The sequence below is a fragment of the Pan troglodytes genome, chromosome 1, assembly GCF_028858775.2.
Source record: "Pan troglodytes isolate AG18354 chromosome 1, NHGRI_mPanTro3-v2.0_pri, whole genome shotgun sequence".
NCBI lineage: Eukaryota > Metazoa > Chordata > Mammalia > Primates > Hominidae > Pan > Pan troglodytes.
The window spans coordinates 144,472,237-144,497,961 of NC_072398.2; the positions used below are offsets into that span (position 1 = coordinate 144,472,237).

The window sequence follows — 25,725 nt, forward strand, 5'->3', positions numbered from 1 at the left end:
AGCTCCCAGTGTGAGCGACGCAGAAGATGGATGATTTCTGCATTTCCAACTGAAGTACTGGGTTCATCTCACTAGGGATTGTCGGACAATGGGTGCAGGATAGTGGGTGCAGTGCACTGAGTGTGAGCTGAAGCAGGGCAAGGCATCGCCTCACCTGGGAAGAGCAAGGGGTCAGGGAATTCCCTTTCCTAGCCAAGGAAAGGGGTGACAGACGGCACCTGGAAGATTGGGTCACTCCCACCCTAATACTGAGCTTTTCCAATGGCCTCAGCAAATGGCACACCAGAAGATTATATCCCGTGCCTGGCTCAGAGGGTCCTACACCCATGGAACCTCACTCATTGCTAGCACAGCAGTCTGAGATCAAACTACAAGGCAGCAGCGAGGCTGGGGGAGGGGCACCTGCCATTGCTGAGGCTTGAGTAGGTAAACAAAGCAGCCAGGAAGCTCGAACTGGGTGGAGCCCACTGCAGCTCAAGGAGGCCTGCCTGCCTCTGTAGACTCCACCTCTGGGGGCAGGGCATAGCTGAACAAAAGGCAGCAGAAACCTCTGACAGCTTGGAAGACAGTAGTGGTACTCCCAGCACGGAGCTTGAGATCTGAGAACGGGCAGACTGCCTCCTCAAGTGGGTCCCTGACCCCGAGTAGCCTAACTGGGAGGCACCCCCCAGTAGGGGCAGACTGACACCTCACATGGCTGGGTACCCCTCTGAGACGAAACTTCCAGAGAAACAATCAGGCAGCAACGTTTGCTGTTCATGAATATTCGCTGTTCTGCAGCCTCTGCTGCTGATACCCAGGCAGACAGGGTCTGGAGTGGACCTCCAGGAAACTCCAACAGACCTGCAGCTGAGGGTCCTGACTGTTATAAGGAAAACTAACAAACAGAAAGGACATCCACACCAAAACCCCATCTTTATGTCACCATCATCAAAGACCAAAGGTAGATAAAACAACAAAGATGGGGAAAAAACAGAGCAGAAAAACTGAAAATTCTAAAACTCGAGTGCCTCTTCTCCTCCAAAGGAACTCAGCTCCTCACTAGCAATGGAACAAAGCTGGATGGAGAATGACTTTGATGAGTTGAGAGAAGAAGGCTTCAGATGATCAAACTTCTTCGAGCTAAAGGAGGAAGTTTGAACCCATGGCAAAGAAGTTAAAAACCTTGAAAAAAGATTACACGAATGGCTAACAAGAATAACCAATGCAGAGAAGTCCTTAAAGGACCTCAGGGAGCTGAAAACCATGGCACGAGAACTATGTGATGAATGCACAAGCTTCAGTAGCCGATTCGATCAACTGGAAGAAAGGGTATCAGTGATGGAAGATCAAATGAATGAAATGAGGCGAGAAGAGAAGTTTAGAGAAAAAAGAATAAAAAGAAATGAACAAAGCCTCCAAGAAATATGGGACTATGTGAAAAGACCAAATCTACGTCTGACTGGTGTACCTGAAAGTGACGGGGAGAATGGAACCAAGTTGGAAAACACTCTGCAGGATATTATCCAGGAGAACTTCCCCAATCTAGCAAGGCAGGCCAACATTTAAATTGAGGAAATACAGAGAATGCCACAAAGATACTCCTCGAGAAGAGCAACCCCAAGACACATAATTGTCAGATCCACCAAAGTTGAAATGAGGGAAACAATGTTAATGACAGACAGAGAGAAAGGTCGGGTTACCCACAAAGGGAAGCCTATCAGACTAACAGCAGATCTCTCAGCAGAAACTCTACAAGCCAGAAGAGAGTGGGGGCCAATATTCAACATTCTTAAAGAAAAGAATTTTCAACCCAGAATTTCATATCCAGCCAAATTGAGCTTCATAAGTGATGGAGAAATAAAATCCTTTACAGACAAGCAAATGGTGAGAGATTTTGTCACCACCGGGCCTGCCCTATAAGAGCTCCTGAAGGAAGCACTAAACATGGAAAGGAACAATGAGTACTAGCCACTGCAAAAACATGCCAAATTGTAAAGACCATCAAGGCTAATAAGAAACTGCATCAACTAACAAGCAAAATAACCAGCTAACATCATAATGACAGGATCAAATTCACACATAACAATATTAACCTTAAATGTAAATGGACTAAATGCTCCAATTAAAAGACACAGACTGGAAAATTGGATAAAGAGTCAAGACCCATCAGTGTGCTGTATTCAGGACACCCATCTCATGTGCAGAGACACACATAGGCTCAAAATAAAGGGATGGAGGAAGATCTACTAAGCAAATGAAAAACAAAAAAAGGCAGGGGTTGCAATCATAGTCTCTGATAAAACAGACTTTAAACCAACAAAGATCAAAAGAGACAAAGAAGGCCATTACATAATGGCAAAGGGATCAATTCAGCAAGAAGAGCTAACTATCCTAAATATATATGCACCCAGTACAGGAGTACCCAGATTCATAAAGCAAGTCCTTAGAGACCTACAAAGAGACTTAGACTCCTACACAATACTAATGGGAGAATTTAACACCGCACTGTCAACATTAGATAGATCAATGAGACAGAAAGTTAACAAAGAAATCCAGGAATTGAACTCAGCTCTGCACCAAGTGGACCAAATAGACATCTACAGAACTCTCCACCCCAAATCAACAGAATATACATTCTTCTCAGCACCACACCACACTTTTTCCAAAATTGACCACATAGTTGGAAGTAAAGCACTCCTCAGCAAATGTAAAAGAACAGAAATTATAACAAAACTATCTCTCAGACCACAGTGCAATCAATCTAGAACTCAGGATTAAGAAACTCACTCAAAACCACTCAACTACATGGAAACTGAACAACCTGCTCCTGAATGACTACTGGGTACATAACAAAATGAAGGCAGAAATAAAGATGTTCTTTGAAACCAATGAGAACAAAGACACAACATACCAGAGTCTCTGGGATACATTTAAAGCAGTGTGTAGAGGGAAATTTATAGCACTAAATGCCCACAAGAGAAAGCAGGAGATATCTAAAATTGACACCCTAGCATCACAACTAAAAGAACTAGAAAAGCAAGAGCAAACACATTCAAAAGCTAGCAGAAGGCAAGAAATAACTAAGATCAGAGCAGAACTGAAGGAGATAGAGACACAAAAAAACCTTCAAAAAATCAATGAATCCAGGAGCTGGTTTTTTGAAAAGAACAACAAAATTGATAGACCACTAGCAAGACTAATAAAGAAGAAAGGAGAGAAGAATCAAATAGATGCAATAAAAAATGATAAAGGGGATATCACCACCAATCCCACAGAAATACAAACTACCATCAGAGAATACTACAAACAACTCTATGCAAATAAACTAGAAAATCTAGAAGAAATGGATAAATTCCTGGACACATACACCCTCCCAAGACTAAACCAGGAAGAAGTTGAATCTCTGAATAGACGAATAACAGGCTCTGAAAGTGAGGCAATAATTAATAGCTTACCAACTAAAAAAAGTCCAGGACCAGATGAATTCACAGCCAAATTCTACCAGAGGTACAAGGAGGAGCTGGTACCATTCCTTCTGAAACTATTCCAATCAATAGAAAAAGCGGGGGTGGGCAGCCAAGATGGCCAAATAGGAACAGCTCCGGTCTACAGCTCCCAGCGTGAGTGACCCAGAAGACAGGTGATTTCTGCATTTCCATCTGAGGTACTGGGTTCATCTCACTAGGGACTGCCAGACAGTGGGCACAGGACAGTGAGTGCAGTGCACCATGCACGAGCCGAAGCAGGGCGAGGCATTGGCTCACTCGGGAAGCAGAAGAGGTCAGGGAGTTCCCTTTCCTAGTCAAAGAAAGGGGTGACAGACGGCACCTGGAAAATTGGGTCACTCCCACCCTAATACTGCGCTCTTCCGACTGGCTTGAAAAATGGCACACCAGGAGATTATATCCTGCACATGGCTCGGAGTGTCCTATGCCCACGGAGTCTTGCTGATTGCTAGCACAGCAGTCTGAGATCAAACTGCAAGGCGGCAGCGAGGCTTGGGGAGGGGCACCCACCAGTGCCCAGGTTTGCTTAGGTAAACAAAGCAGCCGGGAAGCTTGAACTGGGTGGAGCCCACCACAGCTCAAGGAGGCCTGCCTGCCTCTGTAGGCTCCACCTCTGGGGGCAGGGCACAGACAAACAAAAAGACAGCAGTAACCTCTGCAGACTTAAATGTCCCTGTCTGACAGCTTTGAAGAGAGCAGTGATTCTCCCAGCACGCAGCTGGAGATCTGAGAACAGGCAGACTGCCTCCTCAAGTGGGTCCCTGATGCCTGACCCCCGAGCAGCCTAACTGGGAGGCACCCCCAAGTAGGGGCAGCCTGACACCTCACACTGCCGGGTACTCCTCTGAGACAAAACTTCCAGAGGAATGATCAGACAGCAGCATTCGTGGTTCACGAAAATCCGCTGTTCTGCAGCCACTGCTGCTGATACCCAGGCAAACAGGGTCTGGAGTGGACCTCTAGAAAACTCCAACAGAGCTGCAGCTGAGGGTCCTGTCTGTTAGAAGGAAAACTAACAAACAGAAAGGACATCCACACCAAAAACCCATCTGTACATCAACATCATCAAAGACCAAAAGTAGACAAAACCACAAAGATGGGGAAAAAACAGAGCAGAAAAACTGGAAACTCTAAAAAGCAGAGCGCCTCTCCTCCTCCAAAGGAACGCAGTTCCTCACCAGCAATGGAACAAAGCTGGATGGAGAATGACTTTGACAAGTTGAGAGAAGAAGGCTTCAGACGATCAAACTACTCTGAGCTACAGGAGGAAATTCAAACCAAAGGCAAAGAAGTTAAAAACTTTGAAAAAAATTTAGACGAATGTATAACTAGAACAACCAATACAGAGAAATGCTTAAAGGAGCTGATGGAGCTGAAAGCCAAGGCTCGAGAACTATGTGCAGAATGCAGAAGTCTCAGGAGCTGATGCAATCAACTGGAAGAAAGGGTATCAGTGATGGAAGATGAAATGAATGAAGTGAAGCGAGAAGGGAAGTTTAGAGAAAAAAGAATAAAAAGAAACAAACAAAGCCTCCAAGAAATATGGGACTATGTGAAAAGACCAAATCTACGTCTGATTGGTGTATCTGAAAGTGACGGGGAGAATGGAACCAAGTTGGAAAACACTCTGCAGGATATTATCCAGGAGAACTTCCCCAATCTAGCAAGGCAGGCCGACATTCAGATTCAGGAAATACAGAGAATGCCACAAAGATACTCCCCGAGAAGAGCAACTCCAAGACACATAATTGTCAGATTCACCAAAGTTGAAATGAAGGAAAAAATGTTAAGGGCAGCCAGAGAGAAAGGTCGGGTTACCCACAAAGGGAAGCCCATCAGACTAACAGCGGATCTCTCAGCAGAAACTCTACAAGCCAGAAGAGAGTGGGGGCCAATATTCGACATTCTTAAAGAAAAGAATTTTCAAGCCAGAAGAGAGTGGGGGCCAATATTTGACATTCTTAAAGAAAAGAATTTTCAACCCGGAATTTCATATCCAGCCAAACTAAGCTTCATAAGTGAAGGAGAAATAAAATCCTTTACAGACAAGCAAATCCTGAGAGATTTTGTCACCACCAGACCTGCCCTAAAAGAGCTCCTGAAGGAAGCACTAAACATGGGAAGGAACAACCGGTACCAGCCGCTGCAAAATCATGCCAAAATGTAAAGACCATCGAGATGAGGAAGAAACTGCATCAACTAACAAGCAAAATAACCAGCTAACATCATAATGACAGGATCAAATTCACACACAACAATATTAGCTTTAAATGTAAATGGACTAAATGCTCCAAATAAAAGACACAGACTGGCAAATTGGATAAAGAGTCAAGACCCATCAGTGTGCTGTATTCAGGAAACCCATCTCACATGCAGAGACACACATAGGCTCAAAATAAAAGGATGGAGGAAGATTTACCAAGCAAATGGAAAGTAAAAAAAGGCAGGGGTTGCAATCATAGTCTCTGATAAAACAGACTTTAAACCAACAAAGATCAAAAGAGACAAAGAAGGCCATTACATAATGGTAAAGGGATCAATTCAACAAGAAGAGCTAACTATCCTAAATATATATGCACCCAATACAGGAGCACCCAGATTCATAAAGCAAGTCCTGAGTGACCTACAAAGAGACTTAGACTCCCACACAATAATAATGGGAGACTTTAACACCCCACTGTCAACATTAGACAGATCAACGACAGAGAAGTTAACAAGGATACCCAGGAATTGAACTCAGCTCTGCACCAAGCGGACCTAATAGACATCTAAAGAACTCTCAACCCCAAATCAACAGAATACACATTTTTTTCAGCACCACACCACACCTATTCCAAAATTGACCACATAGTTGGAAGTAAAGCTCTCCTCAGCAAATGTAAAAGAACAGAAATTATAACAAACTGTCTCTCAGACCACAGTGCAATCAAACTAGAACTCAGGATTAAGAAACTCACTCAAAACTGCTCAACTACATGGAAACTGAACAACCTGCTCCTGAATGACTCCTGGGTACACAATGAAATGAAGGCAGAAATAAAGATGTTCTTTGAAACCAACGAGAACAAAGACACAACATACCAGAATCTCTGGGACACATTTAAAGCAGTGTGTAGAGGGAAATTTATAGCACTGAATGCCCACAAGAGAAAGCAGGAAAGACCCAAAATTGACACCCTAACATCACAATGAAAAGAACTAGAAAAGCAAGAGCAAACACATTCAAAAGCTAGCAGAAGGCAAGAAATAACTAACATCAGAGCAGAACTGAAGGAAATAGAGACACAAAAATCCCTTAAAAAAATCAGTGAATCCAGGAGCTGGTTTTTTGAAAGGATCAACAAAATTGATAGACCGCTAGCAAGACTAAGAAAGAAAAAAAGAGAGAAGAATCAAATAGATGCAATAAAAAATGATAAAGGGGATGTCACCACCTATCCCACAGAAATACAAACTACCATCAGAGAATACTACAAACAACTCTACGCAAATAAACTAGAAAATCTAGAAGAAATGGATAAATTCCTCAAGACATACACTCTCCCAAGACTAAACCAGGAAGAAGTTGAATCTCTGAATAGACCAATAACAGGCTTTGATATTGTGGCAATAATTAATAGCTTACCAACCAAAAAGAGTCCAGGACCAGATGGATTCACAGTTGAATTCTACCAGAGGTACAAGGAGGAACTGGTACCATTCCTTCTGAAAGTATTCCAATCAATAGAAATAGAGGGAATCCTCCCTAACTCATTTTATGAGGCCAGCATCATCCTGATACCAAAGCCGGGCAGAGACACAACCAAAAAAGAGAATTTTAGACCAATATCTTTGATGAACACTGATGCAAAAATCCTCAATAAAATACTGGCAAACCGAATCCAGCAGCACATCAAAAAGCTTATCCACCATGATCAAGTGGGCTTCATCCCTGGGATGTAAGGCTGGTTCAACATACGCAAATCAATAAATGTAATCCAGCATATAAACAGAACCAAAGACAAAAACCACATGATTATCTCAATAGATGCAGAAAAGGCCTTTGACAAAATTCAACAACCCTTCATGCTAAAAACCCTCAATAAATTAGATATTGATGGGACATATCTCAAAATAATAAGAGCTATCTATGACAAACCCACAGCCAATATCATACTGAATGGACAAAAACTGGAAGCATTCCCTTTGAAAACTGGCACAAGACAGGGATGCCCTCTCTCACCACTCCTATTCAACATAGTGTTGGAAGTTCTGGCCAGGGCAATTAGGCAGGAGAAGGAAATAAAGGGTTTTCAATTAGGCAAAGAGGAAGTCAAATTGTCCCTGTTTGCAGATGACATGATTGTATACCTAGAAAACCCCATTCTCTCAGCCCAAAATCCCCTTAAGCTGATAAGCAACTTAATCAAAGTCTCAGGATACAAAATCAATGTACAAAAATCACAAGCATTCCTATACACCAATAACAGAGAAACAGAGAGCCAAATCATGAATGAACTCCCATTCACAATTGCTTCAAAGAGAATAAAATACCTAGGAATCCAACTTACAAGGGATGTGAAGGACCTCTTCAAGGAGAACTACAAACCACTGCTCAATGAAATAAAAGAGGATACGAACAAATGGAAGAACATTCCATGCTCATGGATAGGAAGAATCAATATCGTGAAAATGGCCATACTGCCCAAGGTAATTTATAGATTCAATGCCATCCCCATCAAGCTACCAAGGACTTTCTTCACAGAATTGGAAAAAAACTACTTTAAAGTTCATATGGAACCAAAAAAGAGCCCACATCGCCAAGTCAATCCTAAGCCAAAAGAACAAAGCTGGAGGCATCACACAACCTGACTTCAAACTATACTACAAGGCTACAGTAACCAAAACAGCATGGTACTGGTACCAAAACGGAGATATAGATCAATGTAACAGAACAGAGCCCTCAGAAATAATGCCACGTATCTACAACTATCTGATCTTTGACAAACCTGAGAAAAACCAGCAATGGGGAAAGGATTCCCTATTTAATAAATGGTGCTGGGAAAACTGGCTAGCCAGTTTTCCTTTTCATTGCATCCATGCCCACATCTATTATTTTTTGATTTTTGATTATGGCCATTCTTGTGGCAGTAAGGTGGTATCATACTTTGGTTTTCATTTGCATCTCCCTGATCATTAGTGATGTTGAGCAGTTTTTCATGTTTGTTGGCCATTTATATGTCTTCTTTTGAGAATTGTTTGTTCATGTCCTTAGCACACTTTTTGATGGGATTGTTTTTTCTTGCTAATTTGTTTGAGTTCATTGTAGATTCTGGATAGTAGTCCTTGGTCAGATGTATAGATTGTGAAGATTTTCTCTGCGGACTGTTCCTTTTGACGTGCAAAAGTTCTTTAGTTTAATTAAGTCCCAGCTATTTATCTTTGTTTTTATTGCATGTGGTTTGGGGTTGTTTGTCATGAAATCCTTGCCTAAGCCAATGTCTAGAAGGGTTTTTCCCATGTTATCTTCTAGAATTTTTATAGTTTCAGGTCTTAGATTTAAGTCCTTGATCCATCTTGAGTTGATATTTATATAAGGTGAGGGGTGAGGATGCAATTTCATTCTCCTACATTTGGCTTGCCAGTTATCCCAGCACCATTTGTTGAAAAGGGTATCCTTTCCCCACTTTATGTTTTTGTTTGCTTTGTTGAAGATCAGTTGCCTGTAAGTATTTGGGTTTATTTCTGGGTTCTTTATTCTGTTCCATTGGTCTATGTGCCTATTTTTATACCAGTACCATGCTGTTTTGGTGACTATAGTCTTACAGTATAGCTTGAAATTGGGTAATGTGATGCCTTCAGATTTGTCCTTTTTGCTTAGTCTTGCTTTGGCTATGTGGACTCTTTTTTGTTCCATGTGGATTTCAGAATTGTTTTTTCTAGTCCTGTGAAAAATGATGGTGGTATTTTGATGGAAATTGCATTGAATTTGTAGATTGCTTTTGGCAGTATAGTTATTTTCACAATATTGATTCTACCCATCCATGAGCATGGGATGTGTTTCCATTTGTTTGTGTTGTTTATGATTTCTTTCAGCAGTGTTTTGTAGTTTTCTTATAGAGGTCTTTCACCTCTTTGGTTAGGTATATTTCTAAGTATTTTATTTTATTTTTGAAGCTATTGTAAAAGGAGTTTAGTTATTGATTTGATTCTCAGCTTGGTCACTGTTGGTATATAGGAGAGCTACTGATTTGTGTACACTAACTTTGTTTCCTGAAAGTTTGCTGAATTCTTTTATTAGTTCTAGGAGCTTTTTGGAGGAATCTTCAGGGTTTTCTAGGTCTACAATCATATCATCAGCAAACAGAAACTGTTTGACTTCCTCTTTACTGATTTGGATGCCCTTTATTTCTTTCTCTTGTCTGATTGCTGTGGCTACGACATGAATAGAAATGGTGAGAGTGGGCATCCTTGTCTTGTTCCAGTTCTCAGAGGGAATGATTTCAACTTTTCCCCATTCAGTACTATGTTGGCTGTGGGTTTGTCATAGATGGCTTTTATTGCATTGAGGTATGCCCCTTGTATGCTTATTTTGCTGAGAGTTTTAATGATAAAGGAATGCTGGATTTTGTCAAATGCTTTTTCTGTGTCTATTGAGTAATCATGTGATTTTTGTTTTTAATTCTGTTTATGTGGTGTATCACATTGATTGACTTGCATATATTAAACCATCCCTGCATCCCTGGTATGAAACCCACTTGATCATGGTGGATTATCTTTTTGATATGTTGTTGGATTCAGTTAGCTAGTATTTTGTTAAGGATTTTTGCATCTATGTTCATCAGGGATATTGATCTGTAGTTTCCTCTTTTGGTTATGTTCTTTCTTGGTTTTGGTACTAGGAAGATACTGGCTTCATAGAATGCTGATGTCTTCAACTACCAGGGTGAGTAGGAAGGACCATCAGGTGGGGGCAGAGCTAGGTGTGTCTGAGCTCAGACTCTCCTTGGGTGGCTATTGCTGTGGCTGCTGTGGGGGATGGAATTGTGGTTCCCAGGTCAATGGAATGATGTTCCTAGGAGGATTATGCCTGCCTCTGCTGTGTCATTCAGGTTGTCAGAGAAGTAGGGGAAAGCCAGCAGTCACAGGCTTCACCCAGCTCCCAAGCAACCCAGAAGGCTGGTCTCACTTCCATCATGCCCCCAGCCCCCGAAAGACACCAACTCTGTTTCCAGACAGTGGAAGAGCAGGGCTGAGAACTTGCCCCAGGTTACTAGCCTCCCATGTGTGAAAGCAAGCAGGGCTTTCATGCCTTCCCACCTGAGGAGTCTGCATACTGGATTCGTGCCCTCCCCAGAGTTCTGGCCAGAAGACTTTGTGTTTGGTTGGAATTGTTACAAAGTTCAGCAGGAGATTTCCTTCTCTTTGTGGTCTTTTCCCAGTACCTCTGGCAGCCCTCTCCAAGGACCTCTGTGATCAAGGCAGAAATGGCTCTCTAGGGGACCTAGAGAGCCTAAAGGGCTTCTCCTGCTGCTTCCTCTACCTCTGTATTTAGCTTGACTCTCTAAATTAACTCAGCTCCAGGTAAGGCCAGAATCTTCTCCTGTGATCCAGACCTTCAGGTTCCCTAGTGAGGGTGTGTGTTCGCAGATGGACAATCCTCCTTTCCCACTTCCACAGCTTGGGCACTCACTGTATTTGGGGTGTCTCCTTGCTCCTACAGGAGCAATCTGCTTCCTTCAGAGGGTCTGTGGGTTCTCTCAACTTTTCTGGTTTATTCCTGCAGTAGTTTTGGAGCAAAAGTTCACAATGCAAGTCTCCACACACTGTTCTGTCTGTGTGGGAGCTGCAATCTAGTTCTGCCTCCTGTCCACCATGATCTATTAGTTTTTCCTCTTGTAGCTTACTAAGCTTTTTAAAGATAATTATTTTGAATTCTTTTTAGGCAATTCATATATCTCTATTTCTTTGGGGTCAGCCACTGGAGCTTTATTATTATTATTTTGGTGGTATATTTCCTTGATTTTTTATGTTCTTTGAAGGCTTGCCTTGTTGCCTTCTCATTTGAAGAAGAAGTAAACTTCTCAAGTCTTCGATTACTGGCATTGTGAGAGAACAATCTTCACCATGCAGCCTGGCTAGAGATCTGGAGGTGTCTCAGATCATTTCAATTGATGTATCCCCTTACTGTTCTTATTCCCTCTTGGGGGATAGTGTCAGGATTGTATGCCTTCCCTTGATCCCATAAAACCAGGCCAGGTAGTGAGAACTTTCCATTTACTTCTCCTAGTGTAATGCCAAAGGTCCTTGCCTTAGCCATGCCAAAGAATTGGTGTGGCAGCTGCCCGCAGCGAGTGATAGAGACATGGACCGAAAGAGAGAAAAAGACATAGGCTTTATTGGGCAGAGTGAAAATACAAAGCTTCCACAGTGTGGAAGGGGTCCCAAACAGGTAGCCAGAGTTAGATTATGCAGTTGCCTTTTCAACTCTTTAAGGTGGGAAATACATGTGGAGGGAAGACGTTACCAGAGTGAGAAACAAAGGCAGTAAATTATTTTGTGACATGTCTTAGATTTTGAGGAAAACCGGAATTGCAGCTTAGGTTTTATCTACTTTATGACCTTGCAGTGGCATGGCAAAGGAGACAGGATTTTATAGGATTTTACAAAGTATGTTTACAAGGAATTGGAATTGGGAGCATAGATAAAGTCTGCTGGTCACAGAAAAATGGGCAGTCAACATTCTTTTTAGTTTTGGGGGAAGGGGAAGGAAGACAGGGAGAGGACACAGGGACACTTATAGCAAAATTTTCATTGTTTATAGCTTTCTTGGGGAAGAAAACACACGCACAAATCTGGGTGTTAGGAATATTTTAAGCATATATCTTCAATATTATTCATCCAGGACCGAAGTAAGTCCTGATGCAGGAATGAGTGAGTTTCACAGCTTTCTGAGCCCCTACTTGACCCAGGAAGCCCAGCTGGCACCTCCTCTCACTAGGGCTGTGATCTGGAGTGATCAAAGTTGTGCACCTTCTCCCAGTTTAGCAGAGTTGAGCCATCTGTTGATATCTGTGCACTCTCTTTGCAGGCTCATGTTTGCCATCTTCAGGGGAGCACATGTACTGTCTTCAGGGGAACCTGGGGTGCCATCTGTGGAGGAGTGCAAGGTGCTGGTGATGGTGGTGGTGGTGGGAGTATGTGCATGGAGTGCTGTGACATATCAGTTAATTTGGGGGTTCACATGTGACACACCCCCACAGGGTTCATTGGTGATATCTACAGGCCAGCCAGTAACATCTGTGGCCAATTATTGAGATCTGTGTGCCCTCTGCTTTGAGCTTCTGCTCCTTTTCACTGCTTCTTGCTGCCAGACAATTCAGTTGTGCTAATCCTCTCAGTGTTCTGGATGGGACAAGATAGAACGGGGTTTTTTGGATTCAACCTTCAATTCTGGGAGAGCTGAGTGCTCACTTTTCCCTCACTTCCACCTGTGGGAGAAATCATCAACCAAGGGGTTCTTCCTTGGCACTGAGCTGTGCCATCTTGTGTAGGGGGTGATGTGCATAAAATGTAACTGTTCTTACCTACTTTAATGCACACATTATTGAATTTTTTTTGCTCCACCATGATTCTAGAACATCTCAGCTAGACTCCTGAGCTCCTGAAAGGTATTCTTATCCATGGGTGGTTTTAAAGTTGGCATTTCTCTGGGGAGTTGAGGGTTGGCACCTCCCGTCCCACTATCTTGCTGATGTCATTCTCTAGATAGAATTTTATTTGTCTTTTTACCCTTAGCACAAAGCACAGGATTTGGTACATAAATATTTAATATACATATGTTGATGGCCTTTATAATTATAATGAATGCTCAAAATATTCTAAAGGAGTTAAGTTTATGAACAAGTATTTATCTAGTGCCTGTGAGTCACTATTCTAGGCATTGAAAATAAAGTAATTTGCAAGTTGGATAGTTTCCTGACCTCAAGGTGCTTATATTCTAGTGGGAATAATAAACATAGAAAGCCTCAATCAAGAGGTGACATTTAGCTTGAGGCTTGAAGGATGAGAAGGAGTTACCAGTGTGAATATCTGGGGAAAGGATATTCTAGGCAGAAAAGCAGCAAGGATAAGGTCCCTAAGAGAAAAATGAGCTTTCATATTTGAGTGAAATAGTGATGGCCAATGTGGCTGCAATGCAATACAGGAGGGAAGTGAAGACGGAAATATAAGCAGAGGTTAGATCACATAGAGCTTTGAAAGTCATGGAAAGGAGCTGAATTTTACTTTAAGTATAATCGGAAGACATTAAAAGGGTCTTAAGAGGGAGAATGCTATAACCTGATTTGTGCTTCAGGATAATAGTCTTGTGAAGAAAAGGTGGTAGAGGGCCAAGAGCTGAGTCAGGAAAATCAGTTAGGAAGCTCTTTTAATAGTTCATATGAGAAGTCATGGAGGCTTGGGCTGCAGTTATACAATGGAAAAGGTAAGGAATTGATTTTGAATTTATTTTGGAGGTAGTGCTATTAGGACTTGATTTGGTGTGATGTATGCAGAAAAGAGATGACTCAAGGGTAACTCCTTAGATTTTTTACCTTATCCTTGAATGTATGATACTATTGTTCACTGAGATGAGACAGGCTAGGAGGAGAAGGGATGGAGTAGTCAACTTTTTGAGAAATTAAAAAAAAACGTATTATTGGCATTGCCAAGATATAGATCATTAGCAAACTTGACAAGAAGAAACCTTATAGGAACAGGTCTAGAAGAGAATGGACAGTGATAAAGCAGGATGGTGAATATAGACAAATCTTTTCAAGGGATTTTGCTGCGAAGAGAAACAGAAATGGGCAGTAGCTGAGAGAGGTAGTTTAAGATAGGAACTATTGTAGCAACTATAATGATGGGAATGATCCACTGGAGAAACAACATTTGATGACGTAGGGCTAAAGAGAGGACACTATGGGAAAGAATTTGGAACATTTGAAATAGGTAAGAAGGCAGAGTATGTCGGTACATATCGAGAAGGTTGAGAAATTCATGGTGGGAAATGTACTTATTTTGTCATCAGGAGGCATATATCAAGAAGTTTTCTACTGTCACGTGATACCTTATTCTGCTTATTTTTCAATCTGTTTCCTATGATATCTGCTTTTCCAATTTCCTGCCTGATGTATGCCAGAAGGTAAGTTCAAAAGATTCCCAAAGCTGATTTCTTTATTGGGTTTTATGTGTAGTATGTTTAAAATGATGTTTCCTAATCATAAGACTATTAATTCTAAATGGAAAAAGAGCGGGATACCATATATATAAATGTGATTACACTAATGATAATGACTCAAATTTAAATTGCATTTTTTCCAAGCTTGACCTCTAGTTTTTCTTCAAGTCTCAAGTAGTTTTCCCTGAAAGATTCTAGGTATGTCTTGCAGGCGCATGTCTGAGATGATATAAGCTAAATCCTTCCTCTCCTTCATCTACTTTGTCCTCAGAGTCACTGGAGGTGAGTTTTATCATAAACACTGTGACTGGCATACACTTCTACATGCTGATGTCCTTGCCAAGGGGTTGTCTACAGAAGCTGTCAAATCGTGAGGTACCTGGAGAGGATGTAGCCTAAGGCCACACTTTGAACTCTCCTATTCCCTCACCTTATTTATAAAATTCTTCATTTTTTCATCAATTTCTTTAACATATTTATAATTTTTTTCTTAATTATGGTTCACATTTTCCCAGTTCTTCACATGTCTCCCATTTAAAAAATTACATGCACTGATACTGACATTTTAAAATTTATATGCTTAAACCTCATTGTTTTTAAAATAATTATAGAGATTCAAATAAGTATTATTTCCTCCCAGGAAAAGTGTGCCCTTTCTTTGTGAGGAGTCAAGCTGAGTCAGTGCTGAGTTGCAGCTCTAGGTAGTTTCAGTTCACCTCTAGTTTCAAATATCTAGAGAATGTTACCTGTTCTGTGTGTATTACAGGGCTCCCCCTCTAAAAGGATTTTGAGACCTAAGGGCTTTAAGACTTTTGCTTTCCAGCCCAGCCACCAGCCTGTTGTGCTGCTACTTACTCAACAAAAGTCTCATGCAGATAATTGAAAGGTAGGCAGGATTACCTCTGCATTTGGGGCTCCTATAGATTCCAATCTATCATACCAGTGTGCATGGTTGTTAAAAGTTCTGCTGGCTTTGCCTTACTTTAGCAGAGTTCCTCTGCTTAAAACACACCCTATCTTTATGCCCATGCCTCCTCTAGGAACAGTTTTTCCCTTTTTGGAATTTAGTTTCCATATATATATATATATATATATATACACACACACACACACACATACACACACACACACAGTGTATTCTCTCCCTTCTCTGAACACCAACTCACTCACTTTAACATTAAAATAAATTATATATAGTTTATATGTAAACTATTTATAAACTATGTATAACTATTTATATACAGTTTACATATAAACTATATATATAAATAGTTAATTTAAGTGTTAAAATAAGTGAGTTGGTGTTCGGAGAAGAGAGAGAAATGAACTTTGACTCAGGGAAAGGTTAAGAAGATATGACTGGAATTAAGGCAAAATTGGTTAATGGGTACAAAAATACTGTTTAGATAGAAGGAATGAATTATTTTATTTAATAGTACTATAGAGAAATTATACTTAACATTAATTTATTATATAATTCAAAAAGCTAGGAGAGAAGAATTGTAGTGTTCTCAACACAAATAAAAGATAAATGTTTGAGGTAATGGATATCCCTATTACTCTGATTTGGTCATTACACATTGTATACATGTATGAAAATATGTACCTCAAAAATATATACAACTATGATATATCAATAAAAAATTCAAAAACATTCTAAAAACATCAAAAAGGCCTAAAAGCTGGATACCTAATTTTGTGCTATGGAAAACAGCATGATAAGGGAGTAGAAACATTAAATAAATGAATTTGCATAGTAAAGAATTTGTTTAGATACCATTGTAAGTCCCTGTAAGATTCTAGTGGAGCTAACCGCACTCAATGGCAGTTTTCCATTTTCACCTATTTAATAGAGTCTGAAAACTTTCCAGTCTCATACAGTCTTGTGTTCATATCTAATTATTCATATCAGATATGCAGTAATTACTGGAATCATTAAAAAGACTGGTCCTAGAACCCAGAAGTTTACTGTTAATTATTGTTTTCTGATAAGATTTATGTAACTTTAATCATAAGGTTCATGATATGGTTTGGCTCTGTGTCCCCACCCAAGTCTCATCTTGAACTGTAATCCAAATTGTAATCCTCATGTGTTGAGGGAGGGACCTAATGGGAGGTGACTGGATCATGGGAGCAGTTTCCCCTGTGCTATGCTAGTGCTAGTGAGTGAGTTCTCATAAGATCTGATGGTTTTAAAAGTGGCACTTCCTCTTTCACTCTTTCTTTCCTGCTGCCTTGTGAAGAAGGTGACACTTCCCCTTTCGCAATGATTGTAAGACCTCCCCACCCATGCAGAACTGTGAGTCAATTAACCCTCTTTTGTTCATAAATTACCCAGTCTCAGGTAGTAACTTTATAGCAGTTTGAAAATTGACTAATACAGTTCATGAACTTTGATTTAGAACTGGAGTGACTTGTTAAACTCCTATAAAGATATAATACTTGGACTGTTAAGTATAAATTAAAGGCCTGTATGAAAGTAAATTTATCATATTTACCTGTACTCCACATCTTGTCATCCACCATATTTTGAATTTGAAGATACGTAGAGAGGAGAACAAATTTTGTTTGTTAACATGATTTATAACTTTTAAATATTTAAACATATGTTCCTTGTGCCACATTATACCATTTGTACACAAATGTTAGGAATGTGCCTCTTAGCCTTATTTTTCACTGTGCTCATGTCACTTTACAATGCTATACTTTATGGTTTCTCCTGTTCCCAGCATGCCTAGCTCTTTTTTTTTTTTTTTTTTTTTAAAGATAGTTGTGCCTTTGTCCTTGTCATTCCCTCTTTCTGTAATGCCCTTTCTCTTTTGCTGCCTGGTAGAATCTCTCAGATTCTTCAAAGTTTGACTAAAATGCTGCTTCTTGGGAAGCCCACCTGACCAGTTGGTCTTTCCCTCCTCTGTGATTCTACAGACATTTTTAGTTGTATATATTATATCACTTACAGTAGTGAGCTTTGGTAAACAAGTTCTTACTGTGTTATTCCCAGTTACCTTATGATAAAGTCTAAAATCCTTAGCGAAACTTGCAAGGACCCCACCTTATCACAGCCCGAATACTTAATTCTTCAGTCTCATCTCTCACTCTGGTCAGATTATTCTTTCTATTTCTCAACTGCTTGAGGCTCTCTTCTCAAACTTTTTACACTTGCTGTTCGTTTTGCCTTGGGCATTATTTTCTACACTCTTGGTGACTCTCTACTCATTCCTTCTTTAAATTTTTAGCTAAAAATTTACTTCCTCTGAGAAACTTTCTATGACTCCTTGATTATGTTAGTTCTCCCTGATATAAAAGTGCCCATAGCATCCTATATTTTGCACTTGAGTGGTATATTCTATCTTTTTTATCCATCTATCAATGCTATCAATTAATGCTATCTTTTCCATTGAATTTCATAAGTATGTCTGTCTTGTTCACAGATATATACCCATTACTTAAGCATGTATCAGTTACCTCAAAGGAATTGGCTAAGTATTTCTTGATAGAATGAATGGAAGGATGAGTTCAAAACTTCATGAGAGAAGTCTTCCCACTCATCTCATTCTCCAAGTGCTTATATAATGCGAGGCATGGAGTGTGTACTGAATGCTATCATTAAATTTCATTTTTATAAATATGTTTCCTTTATTTATGACTTATTTGAAGTTTAATACTCAGAATTTTCAAGTAAAGTTGGGTCAATTTTACCCTTTAAAGTTCTTGTATGTTTTTCTGTATTTAAATGCAATACATCATGAAATATTTAGGATTATTTATGGACCTCCTGATCATTATTCTCATACAACTTTGTTGTATCCTGCCAAGTTTAGAGACCTCTCCCCATCCAGGGCTCTAGCTAGATACATTCTCTCCCTAAGGTGTTTTCATCCAATCTGTAGTTGTAAATACCATTTATAGGCTGATAACTCTCAGACTTGATGTGTACCTGAAATTCCAGATTGACATAACCTATTATCTACTGAACATCTTTACTTGGATGGCTGATGGGTATCTCAAACATGACATATATTAAATACAGCTCTAACATTTCTCTCCTTGTTAACAATAATAAATTCTTATTCCCTTAGGAAGAGATGGAATGACATTTGGTCACAGTAAAAAAGTAACAACAGAACAGATTTCACTCATCTCATAGATCAATGTCAGCTTCTTACCAGAGCACACACCTGTAAAAGTTGGCCAAGGAGGCCAGGCGTGGTGGCTCACGCCTGTAATTCCAGCACTTTGGGAGGCCAAGACAGGTGGATCACAAGGTCAGGATTTCAAGACCAGCCTGGCCAACATGGTGAAACCCTGTCTCTACTAAAGATACAAAAACACAATTATCCAGGCATGGTGGCTCATGCCTGTAATCCCAGCTATTCGGGAGGCTGAGGCAGGAGAATAAGTTGAGCTCAAGAGGCAGAGGTTGCAGTGAGCCGAGATCACACCACTGCACTCCAGCCTGAGTGACAGGGTGAGACTCCATCTCAAAAAAAAAAAAAAAGTTGGCCGAGGAGCAATAGCCTCACTCCAGTGACAACACTTCTGTGGCCATCAATCCTATGATCAATCAATCTTTAACTACTCCCTCTTAAGTGTTTTTCACTATTTTCAAGATTTTATGCTTCCCCAAATCAAATATATCAGTAGTTTGTTTTCTTCAGAGTCTTTGCCTAGAAACACAGCTCTTCTTTACTTAGCACACACAGAAAGTCAGATTTTGCTTTCAGATACATAATGGAAGCCTCTTCCTTTAACAACCTACAGCTTTTTAGTGAAGATGGCCCAATAGGAACAGCTCCAGTCTGCAGCTCCCAGGGTGAGCGACACAGAAGACGGGTGATTTCTGCACTTCCAACTGAGGTACTGGGTTCATCTCACAGGGGCTTGTCAGAAAGTGGGTGCAGTCCATGGAGCAGGGTGGGGCATCACCTCACCCGGGAAGCGTGAGGGGTTTGGGAATTCCCTTTCCTAGCAAAGGGAAGCCATGACAGACAATACCTGGAAAATCGGGACACTGCCACCCTAATATTGCGCTTTTCCAATGGTCTTAGCAAATGGCACACCAGGAGATTATATCCTGTGCCTGGCACAGAGAGTCCCATGCCCACAGAGCCTCGCTCACTGCTGGCACAGCAGTCTGAGATTGAACTGCGAGGTGGCAGTGAGGTGCCAGCAAGGCTGAGGGAGGGGCATCCACCATTGCTGAGGCTCGAGTAGGTAAACAAAGCCCAGGAAGCTCGAACTGGGTGGAGCCCACCACAGCTCAAGGAGGCCTGCCTGCGTCTGTAGACTCTACCTCTAGGGGCAGGGCATAGCAGAAAAAAAGGCAGCAGAAACTTCTGCAGACTTAATGTCCCTGTCTGACAGCTGTGAAGAGTAGTGGTTCTCCCAGCACGGAGCTTGAGATCTGAGAACGGACAGACTGCCTCCTCAAGTGGGTCCCTGACCCCTAAGTAGCCTAACTGGGAGGCACCTACCAGTAGGGGGTGACTGACACTACATACGGCTGGGTGTCCCTCTGAGACGAAGCTTCCAGAGGAATGATCAGGCAGCAACATTTACCATTCTGCAGACTCTGCTGGTGACATCAGGCAAACAGGGTCTGGAGTGGACCTCCAGCAAACTCCAACAGACCTGCAGCTGAGGGTCCTGACTGTTAGAAGGAAAACTAACAAACAGAAAGGACATCCACACCAAAACCCCACTGATACATCACCATAATCAAAGACCAAAGGTAGATAAAACCACAAAGATGGGGAGAAACCAGAGCAGAAAAGCTGAAAATTCTAAAAATCAGAGCACCTCTTCTCCTCCAAAGGAATGCAGCTCCTCGCCAGCAAAGGAACAAAGCTGGATGGAGAATGACTTTGATGAGTTGAGAGAAGACTTCAGACAATCGGTAATAACAAACTTCTCCGAGCTAAAGGAGGATATTTCGAACTCATTGCAAAGAAGTTAAAAACCTTGAAAAAAGATTAGACGAATGGCTAACTAGAATAATCAATGCAGAGAAGTCCTTAAAGGACCTGATGGAGCTGAAAACCATGGCACGAGAACTACGTGATGAATGCACAACCTTCAGTAGCTGAGTCGATCAACTGGAAGAAAGGGTATCAGTGATGTAAGATCAAATGAATGAAATGAAGTGAGAAGAGAAGTTTAGAGAAAAAAGAATAAAAAGAAATGAACAAAGCCTCCAAGAAAAATGGGACTATGTGAAAAGACCAAATCTACGTCTGATTGGTGTACCTGAAAGTGACGGGGAGAATGGAACCAAGTTGGAAAACACTCTGCAGGATATTATCCAGGAGAACTTCCCCAATCTAGCAAGGCAGGCCAACATTCAAATTCAGGAAATACAGAGAACGCCACAAAGATACTCCTTGAGAAGTGCAACTCCAAGACACATAATTGTCAGATTCACCAAAGTCGAAATGAAGGAAAAAATGTTAAGGGCAGCCAGAGAGAAAGGTCGGGTTACCCACAAAGGGAAGCCCATCAGACTAACAGCGGATCTCTCAGCAGAAACTCTACAAGCCAGAAGAGAATGGGGGCCAATATTCAACATTCTTAAAGAAAAGAATTTTCAACCCAGAATTTCATACCCAGCCAAACTAAGCTTCATAAGTGAAGGAGAAATAAAATCCTTTACAGACAAGCAAATGGTGAGAGATTTTGTCACCACCAGGCCTGCCCTACAAGAGCTCCTGAAGGAAGCACTAAACATGGAAAGTAACAATGAGTACTAGCCACTACAAAAACATTCCAAATCGTAAAGACCATCGAGGCTAAGAAGAAACTGCATCAACTGACTAGCAAAATAACCAGCTAACATCATAATGACAGGATCAAATTCACATATAACAATATTAACCTTAAATGTAAATGGGCTACATGCTCCAATTAAAAGACACAGACTGGAAAATTGCATAGTCAAGACCCATCAGTGTGCTGTATTCAGGAAACCCATCTCATATGCAGAGACATACATAGGCTCAAAATAAAGGGATGGAGGAAGATCTACCAAGCAAATGGAAAACAAAAAAAGGCAGGGGTTGCAATCCTAGTCTCTGATAAAACAGACCTTAAACCAACAAAGATAAAAAGAGACAAAGAAGGCCATTACATAATGGTAAAGGGATCAATTCAGCAAGAAGAGCTAACTATCCTAAATATATATGCACCAAATACAGGAACACCCAGATTCATAAAGCAAGTCCTTAGAGACCTACAAAGAGAGTTAGATTCCCACACAATAATAATGGGAGACTTTAACACCCCACTGTCAACATTAGACAGATCAACAAGACAGAAAGTTAACAAGGATATCCAGGAATTGAACTCAGCTCTGCACCAAGCAGACCTAACAGACATCTACAGAACTCTCCACCCCAAATCAACAGAATATACTTCTTTTCAGCACCACATCACACCTATTCCAAAATTGACAACATAGTTGGAAGTAAAGCTCTCCTCAGCAAATGTAAAAGAACAGAAATTATAACAAACTATCTCTCAGACCACAGTGCAATCAAACTAGAACTCAGGATTAAGAAACTCACTCAAAACTGCTCAACTACATGGAAACTGAACAAGCTGCTCCTGAATGACTACTGGGTACATAACAAAATGAAGGCAGAAATAAAGATGTTCTTTGAAACCAATGAGAACAAAGACACAACATACCAGAATCTCTGGGACACATTCAAAGCAGTGTGTAGAGGGAAATTTATAGCACTAAATGCCCACAAGAGGAAGCAGGAAAGATCTAAAATTGGCATCCTAACATCATAACTAAAAGAACTAGAGAAGCAAGAGCAAACACATTCAAAATCTAGCAGAAGGCAAGAAATAACTAAGATCAGAGCAGAACTGAAGGAAATAGAGACACAAAAAACTCTTCAAAAAATCAATGAATCCAGGAACTGGTTTTTTGAAAAGATCAACAAAATTGATAGACCACTAGCAAGACTAATAAAGAAGAAAAGAGAGAAGAATCAAATAGATGCAATAAAAAATGATAAAGGGGATATCACCACTGATCCCACAGAAATACAAACTACCATCAGAGAATAGTATAAACACCTCTATGCAAATAAACTAGAAAATCTAGAAGAAATGGATAAATTCCTGGACACATACACACTCCCAAGACTAAACCAGGAAGAAGTTGAATCTCTGAATAGACCAATGACAGGTCTTGAAATTGAGGCAATAATTAATAGCCTACCAATCAAAAAAAGTCCAGGACCAGATGAATTCACAGCCGAATTCTACTAGAGGTACAAAGAGGAGCTGGTAACATTCCTTCTGAAACTATTCCAATCAATAGAAAAAGAGAGAATCCTCCCTAATTCATTTTATGAGGCCAGCATTGTCCTGATACCAAAGCCTGGCAGAGACACAACAAAAAAAGAGAATTTTAGACCAACATCCCTGATGAATATCGATGCAAAAATCCTCAATAAAATACTGGCAAACTAAATCCAGCAGCACATCAAAAAGTTTATCCACCACGATCAAGTTGGCTTCATCCCTGTGATGCAAGGCTGGTTCAACATATACAAATCAATAAATGTAATCCATCATATAAACAGAAACAAAGACAAAAACCACATGATTATCTCAATAGATGCAGAAAAGGCCTAAGATGCAGAAACTAGCTAAGTTTCTTTCATACAAATTTTAGAATCAACTTTATTTCTATAAAAAAGGCTACTGCAATTTTGACTTTGCACTGCATAGATAGATCAATTTGGGAAAATGAATTGAGTTTTTAATCTATGAACATGGTATATATTTCCATTTATTCTTTAATTACTTTTGGCAGTGCTTTGTAATGTTCAATGTACAGGTCTTGCACATATGTTTTTGATTTATTTGTTTCTAAGTATTTCATGTTTTTGAAGCTACGGTAAATGTTATTGCTATACCAGAGTTTATTTATCTATTATGTTGTTTATGATATAAGAACTATTTAGTTTTTGGCTCTTATGAGTAACACAGCTACGCACATTTTAAAATAAGTATTTTAGTGCATATATGCAAAAGTTATTTTTGGATATACTGTTAAGAGTGAAATTGCTGGGTTGTTGAGTATGCATATGTTCAACTACAGTAGATAATCCTGAATGATTTTCCAAAGTTTGGTTCCCAAATTTGATGAAAGACATGAATTTACACACTCAACAAACTCAATAGGAGCAAGCTAGTGGAATAAAAGATTCCACCCATCATCCCTGCCACAAGGACACCAATTTAACAATTTATTTTTTAAATTTGAGATAGAGTCTCACTTTGTTGCCCAGGCTGGAGTGCAGTGTCATGATGTCAGCTCACTGAAGCCTCTGCCTTCCAGGTTCAAGTGTTTCTCCTGCCTCAGCCTCTTGAATAGCTGTGAGTACAAGTGCGTTAATTTTTGTATTTTTAGTAAAGACAGGTTTTGCCATGTTGGCCAGGCTGGTCTCGAGCTCCTGACCTCAGGTGATCCACCTGCCTTGGCCTTCCAAAGTGCTGGGATTCTAGGGATGAGCCACAATGCCCAGCCAAATTTAACAATTAGGTACACAGAAAAAACACCTTCATAAGAACAAAAAATCAGGTGAACTCTCACAGTACCTGGCTTTAACTATATATCCCTGAAAAAGGCACTGAAGAGATAGAAAAAGCAATCTTGAATCACTGATGCCACCCCCATCCCAACCCTAGCTGTGGTGGCTGGGTGCAGAGAGTGTCTCTGGGCACTGGGGGAAGGAGAGCACAGCAATTGTGAGGAATTGAACTCAGTTCTGTCCTGATAGAGCATAAAGGAAAACTGGACCAAACTCAGCTGACACCCACCCATGAAGGGAGCATTAAAATCAGCCCTTGCCAGAGAGGAATTGTAGGTCCCAGAGATCGGAACTTAAGTTCCCACAAACCTCACCACTGAGGGCTGGAGTACTCTGGGTCTCTGAGTAAACTTGAAAGGCAGTCTAGGCCATAAGAACTGCAACTCTTAGGTGAGTTCTAGTGCTGAACTGGGCCCAGAGACAGTGGACTGGGGTTCATGTGACATACTGAGAAACCAGCTTGGGCAACTAAGGGAGTGCTGGCATCACCTCTCTCCTAACCCCAGGCTGTACCACTCAAAGCTCCAAATGAGACCCCTTCCTTCTGCTTGAGGAGAGGACAGGGAAGGGTGGGGAGCACTTTGTCTTACTTCTTGGATACCAGCTCAGCCACAGCAGATAAGGCACTGGTCATACCCCTGTTCCAGACCCTAGTTCCCAGACATTTCTAGGCACACCCTGGGGCAGAGGAAACTTGCTGCCTTGAAGGGAAGGATCTGGTTCTGGCAGGACCCGTCACCTTCTAAGAGTCCTTGGGCCCTGAATAACCAGTAGTGAGGTAGTATGCTGTGGGCCTTTGCTGAAACTCTGAGACTTGTGGCTTCAGGTGAAATTCAGAAATTTCCAGCTGTGGTGGCTACGGGGCAAAACTCCTTTTGCTTGAGAAAAGCAGAGAGAAAAGTAAAAGGGACTTTATCCTGCCACTTAGGTACCAGCATGGCCACAGTGGGGTAGAGCATCAGTGGGCTCTTGCAGTCCTCAATTCTAGTACATGACTCTTGGCCAGCATATCTGGACCTGCCCTGGGCCAGAAGAGAGCCCATTTCCCTGAAGGATGAGTCCCAGGCCAGGCAGAATTCACCATAAGCTGACTTAAGAGCCCTTGGGTCTTAAGGGAACATTAATGGTAGTCTGGCAGAACTCCCTGTGGCCTGTGGTGGTGGTAGCTGTGGGAGTGAGGCTCCTCTGCCTTTGGAAAGCAGAAGTAAGTGCATCTTTTGGTTTGAGTGCCAGCTCAGCTGCAGTACAATAGAACACCAGGTAGACTTCTAAGGTTTTTGACTCTAGTCCCTGACATCCGGATGGCACCTCTGGACCCACCCAGGGCATGAGGGAACTCACTACCTTGAAGGGAAAGACACAGACCTGGGTGGCTTTGCCATCTGCTGATTGTAGAGCCCCAGGGCCTTGAGCAAACACAGACAATTCC

General features: G+C 41.1%; 1 protein-coding gene across 8 annotated transcripts in view; it reads left to right on the forward strand.

Annotated features, from left to right (window-relative positions):
• Window positions 1-25,725, forward strand: part of LOC104001403 (uncharacterized) — a 121,271-nt gene that overhangs the window by 63,749 nt on the left and 31,797 nt on the right. The window lies entirely within an intron of this gene.